Here is a 6,331-nt window from a genome sequence, read left to right as displayed (position 1 = left end):
AACCCAATTTAAGAACTACCTTTTTGGTTCCTACTTAGAAACCTTGAGGTAGATACATGAGCAAACAAAAAACTATGATGACGAAGTATCTCGCTGTCCTGTCTGTCAAAGAAATAATTGTAGTTGAGGACATTAAGTTTGATACTACTATTGTACAATGTACAATAGTAGGGCTTATGTACCATATCAGCATGCGAGCTTGTTATCCCAATCAAATGCTTTTGTGATCCAAAATATTTGTCGAATTAGAGTGCGCTACCTGAACTCTAGTTCGACACGTACTCAAGTTCGACAGGCCACAGGGGTAATTTCTCGCGAACTTATGTTTTCGGTCTAGTGTCGAACTGGAACTGGAAGTGGAATATGTGAATCGTGTAGATTTTTAAGAGATTTGTACAAAATACGAGCCCAGGACTTATACGTTTAAAAAACCCCAAAATCGCCATATTGAGGTGCCTAAAAACCATGCTAAAATAAAGTTAGAGATCTGAAATTTTGTAGGGCTCCTCATGGACGTTGATCAAATCGGTGGCAAAAAATATTTTAAAGTTTAGAAGTACCGGATAGGGGTTTTTCTGGAACCCCTGTTTTACGACAGATTGTCGTGATAATATATATAATATACACAGTCACAGATATAGTGAATCTGTCATCACAACTTCTTTCATTGTATCACCTAACTACTCTACAACATATCCTCCTCCCTTTCATATCCCCAGTCAGTACAACAACTAGAGTATATTGGTATTAAAATGTATTCCGATATTTTTGAATGGGAAAAGCGACCGTTTCATTTTGGGTAGCATTTTGCGGTCGGGTACGGTAATTTAAAGTGATATTATGTCTTTTTGTTTAAGAATACGAGACACTGGCGAGGGTCCACTCTAGTCTCTACCCAATTGGGTTTTGGTAAAAAATACATTAAAGTGACCTAAATATCATAATGATTAATGCGATCCAGTCACGTCGGAGACCCAACGTAAATAACTTCTATTCGCTAATGGTTGGTGGAGATTAGACATCCTGATAACTTGCCCGACAAATTCGTTGCCAACCTGGGTCAACAAATTTGCTTTTTGTACGATGTACCCATGCGATGGGTCCCTAAACTGAACAATGAAAATCTACAATTCGAACCTGCCAATTTTGCCAATTTTGCCAATTTTGCCAATTTTGTTACTCCAGCAGAATCATAAAAGCATACCATTCGTAATCATAAATTTTGGTGTGACCGCAGTCACTTTTTTTACACGAACTTCATATCATACGGTCACTGAGCATATGTTGGATGAATCCTGCAAAGCATTTTGATTAATAATTGGTTTAAAATCTGCTAGCAGGTTGGTATGTACCGCAAAGTAGTTTATTAAAATTCCAAAAGTCGAGAGTTTTATACTCATAGCTCACATAGGGTCAAAATACAAGGTAAACTTATATATGGGGTCGTTCACATATTTATATTACGTAATCACTTTTTTGACAATTTTTAACCCCTAGTTCCCCCTCCGTAATCAGTTTTACACATAGCTGTTGTGTCAAAATTACACTAGCGTAATAATTTAGAAACCCCCACCCCTCCCCTCTCCCCCACGACTAATTACGTAACATGTGAACGGCCCCATATTTATATTAGACTATTAAAACTAATTGAACTTTTAAGAACCTTTTGTTAGAAGATTATCTGGCGTGTTGTTCACTTCCTGGTTTGGATCCTGATTTCAACCGAATAAACCAATAAAATGTACATATTTGAAACAGGAAAACACTATAGTCTTATATTGTAGGCGTCTAGCTATAGTCTATACAGATCAGAAATCTTTAGAATTTGAATTTGGTATGAGTCCTACCTAAAGTAATTTAGTAAAATAATTTGGTTGTTACGCTTGTTTTTCCTTGTAAGATATACTCTCAGTTAATAAAACAGACAAATGATAGAAATCAAAATTGGGAACAATTAAAATATTGTTACTGTTAGCTGTTGGTAAAACTACTGAACTAAAATGTTTCGAATTTTAACAAGCGATTAATACTGATAAGATTTGTAAAATGACTGAAACGTATCCCTTTAAATTTTCATATCAGCAATGATCTCTCCAGTCTCGATATATAATTCCCTCGTAAAACTGTAAAACCTGAAATATTAACATTGATCGAATATTGTTTTGAAGCGATATGCGGATATGATACCGCTGTGCGTGTGTGACGTGTGCGTGTGACTGAGATGGCCGGTCTACAGCTGATAAAGTGGTGATATCTGTATGACCTGGCCCGAACTATAACACCTCCCTACTAGGGAATCTGTCTCCGCCTGTATCTACCACACCACTGTCTCGTATCAGTATCTCGTCAAGATGCGGGGCTCACCCCGGCTTTGCTATCAGCATCATACCAACCCCCTGTCCCTCTGAACTTCGATAAAGTTTCAATAAATACTAGGGACTCGGCACGTGTACTTATAAAGTAGAAACAATGACAGTTGAAAGTTGTTGTGTCTAAATGGGCAGGCACCTTATCAGATGTACACTGTCTTACAACGAGGTGTAAATGGATACAAGTTGAAAGAACAGAGTTTAAAATTGTGAAGCCGTGCAAGCCACTGACCAAATTTCGGTTTAACTCTTTGTTGATGACAGCCATCGCGTGCTAGCCCCTCATACCCTCACAGTCCTGTCCCATGTTCGGTGAAGCCACATCTATTGGGGAAGAGTGTGACACGTGCGATTTGACGTGCACGTGGGCCTGACAGATGGGCACGTGTTTAGTTGGTAATCTGAAGTTGGGTGGAAGTGGAATAGGGTGAAAGTAGGCCTGGCGTTGACGGTTATCAATCAGATGGTGAAACAGAGTAGCGACACGATTATTGGGGTATATATGACGTACTGTGTGAGGCAGTACTATTGTGGTGGTGGTAGTTGGTACCCTGCCCCGCTTCACACTGGCAAGTCAGTACTCTCCAGCCCTTATCGGACTATCAATAATCTGTCTATAACTTGTATTACTTTCTTTAACTTAAATTAATTATTAATGGGACTAAAGTTGATGAGATTGGGAGGTCAGTAAAATAGTGATCTGGAGTTTTTTGTAGTAGTCGGAAAGAATTATAGGCCAATGGAAGCCACCAAATTGCAATTCCTAGAAACTTTATTAGGTTTGATAGGCTATACTGAATAAAAAGTTAAAACCTTGGAGTAATGACTAACCGTTTACATTTAACAATATCCAGTTAATATGGTTGTTTTATTATGAATCACCATTTGAATTTAGGAATAAATCTAATTCAAAATTTAAAGAATTGGTTTTTGGAATCATGATGTAACAGTCGATCAGTTGACAGATAAAAAATGCTCATCTTGGTGGGAATTATTCTAAAATAATGTCTAGGTTAACTTATTAACTTGGAATTGAAAGTATATCTATAACGGAAAGTTATAATTTATATTGATCAATGACCCTTTCGACCACACTGTCGGCAATGATCTGACATAAGGGTTATAATAAAAACCCAAAGAAAGCCGGAAGAAAAAAATTTGGCCATAGTATTACTTATAGTCCAGTAAACTCTTTTTGTTCCGGCCTGACTAAAGGAATTTGAAGCCGTTTGAAATTTCCAGAAAACCTTCTCCCGTGAGCTTAAAACTATCCGTGAGTACATCAAATTGCCATATCGTTCACTTTCAGAAACTCTGTGTTTTCCGAACAGAAACTTGATAGTTTTAACGGGGGTTAAAGCGTTCTGTTTTCGGGAATCCCCAGCGAAATTTCACAGTTTCATCATAATTCAGATGATCTTACATATCATGTAACATGAAATATTCAATATACTGTACAGCACTGCTGCAGTTTTGTGCAAAACTGTGCATCTTCTTCATTATCACATGTCGTCAATATCTACTGAACTACACTCCTCCTGCGAGATACGTCATTTTACTGACCACTGTTCTTTAACCTGTTTGGTGACGTCACGCTATTAATTTGACTGTGGAGCCGTTAGTATGTCTAGTATCTAGATCCATTATCAGATATAAATGAACTATCCTTAGTGTGCCTGGCTCGGTACAAAACTATGCAATCAGGAATTTAATTTTCTCGTGATGACGATAATCAGTTAATTCTTTACGGATGAACTGATATAGTTCTCGAATGTACGATTACGTCGGTGACATCCGTACTGTACGATTTGATTGTCTCGTACCACATCAGCCTGTGTCCATGCAGGAAACAAGGAAAACGATTAAATTTGAAATGGTAAAGAAATCAAAAATTATTGTTGACAAAACCAACTATCATTTAAATACCTGTGTGTACCCGCCGGTTTATACGACCGGGAAGTACTTTTAATAACCGTTTATCAACGAACGAGGAATTTGAAAGATTTTAAATGCCTTTATACAGTTTTCTCTCTCGAAGCTAAATGTTATCTTCAAATTATTCAAAAACAAAATAAAATATTTTCGAAATCTTAACAAGAATATATATTATATATTTCAAATAAAAAAATGAGACGCAATGCACGGTAAATTATGTTTTGAGTGTTTTACATTTTTATTGCAGTCGGCGGCCAAAGTGGGAGTGATTATTAGAAAAAAATGCCACTCTTCGTTAATCAACTAACGGCCTAGTTTTATTTACTCTCCCAAATATATTGCAGGCCCAAAATAATAAATGCTTACCACAATGGTGAAATAATATGAAAAAGCTATCATCTTATCAAATACCCAAAAGTAAAATCAAATATTCAGAATGTACAAAGGAGGACAGATCAATAAAAAATGAATCATCCGCGATGTGAAGGTTTGGTGCCATATTAAATTTTGCTAATGCTTGAAGTTGAAGCAAGAAGGAAATTTTGTCATCAAAATACAATGAACTTCCTCTAGGCCCTCTGTTTCAGCGATTAAGCCAATCTACGTTAAGCTAATAAATTGTCAGGCACAGTGGTATGAAATAAAGTTACCAATAATTTCAACTTTATCTTTCAACTAACTTCGGGTCACAGAAAACAAGGGGCAGTTTTTCCGGAACTGGAAGTGGGCCTAAAACAGAAATTTTTACTCTATGACCTGCCCCGTACAATAAATTAGAGCCATCTTTTGCTATGAAAAATCATAGAAACTATATTATCATAAATCAAAATTCTCATCAACTGAAGCATAAAAATATTCCACAAATAGGGCGGATTTAACCTAAAAATCAAAATACTTACAAGTTTTTCAAAGTTTAAATCATTTCTGTCTCATGCAAAAATCCCGTTTTCTTAGTCTATCTCTCTCTTCATCTTTTTCTTTCCAATCGCTGACTTAAACAACTCTTAAAGAATCATCGTTAAAATCTAAATTCTACACACACATTCGGAGTCCACTATAGTGATCTTCAACTGGAATCTACGTGGTGACTGTAAGATTCTACAACACCCCAAAAATAGTCTACATAACAAGTAATAACACTGCAAATCTACACAATTGTCTCTCCAACTCTCAGCTATTTGTTGGTAGATCCGATCATGGGTGAGGTTGTGGGGCTGAGTCCCACTGCTCCGAATCCGTTCAGAGGGTTTCAGAAAACGCTTGCCCTGAAAAAGAGTTGAAATGTTAAACATTCAGTGTTTTTTGAGTTGGAGGTAGGGGTGTTTAGAATATGATTCGGAAAAAAAACATTTTGGCCTGGACAATGATGACTAAAAAGTTGAGCTTCCTACACCTAGGGTTTAATTTTATCAAAAGTTTTTAAAGATGAGAAATAGTTGGCCTCAATTTTTTAAAAGAAGGTAAGTGGGAGGAAAACGTCATATCCATTCCCTTTTAACTGTTGCTCTCTGTGAGATTACTTTTAAAATTTTTGAGTTTGTATGTTGATCAATTATCATGTCTTGAGGTCCAAATCGGGGACAAAAAATCTAAGAAAGCCTTAAGCGTCAACGACAAATTTCTTCTACCTCTTAGTATACTCTATGATATCTCCTCAGCTTATTTTTCTCTGTAAGGGCACCCAAAAGCGACGGGAGGCATAAAAAGAAAACTTCAAGACCGAATTTTTTGCATGGACCAATTTTTTTTCTTTACCCCCAAACAAAAGTCTCGTTCACTACTAGGATGTCCTTGTTCCAGGGCCCCGCCTGTCCATCGCACTAATTTGCCTTTTTTCTCGACCCTCTTCCGAGTTGATGACGTCCACCATGGCAGAGGAGGGAGATGGAGTACCGGAGCTGAGCGGGGAGTGCAAAGCAAACCTCATCCCTCCCTGGTGTTATCCCTCGCAGCTAGAGAGGTCCCCTCCAGGTCTCATCTAGTCGCTCATGGCCAGCTCTCTCTTATCTCATTTCTAACTCCGTCAG

This window comes from Bolinopsis microptera, chromosome 11 (assembly GCF_026151205.1).
Source record: "Bolinopsis microptera isolate Bmic1 chromosome 11, MBARI_Bmic_1.0, whole genome shotgun sequence".
Taxonomy (NCBI): domain Eukaryota; kingdom Metazoa; phylum Ctenophora; class Tentaculata; order Lobata; family Bolinopsidae; genus Bolinopsis; species Bolinopsis microptera.
Note: the sequence above shows the minus strand (reverse complement) of the source record.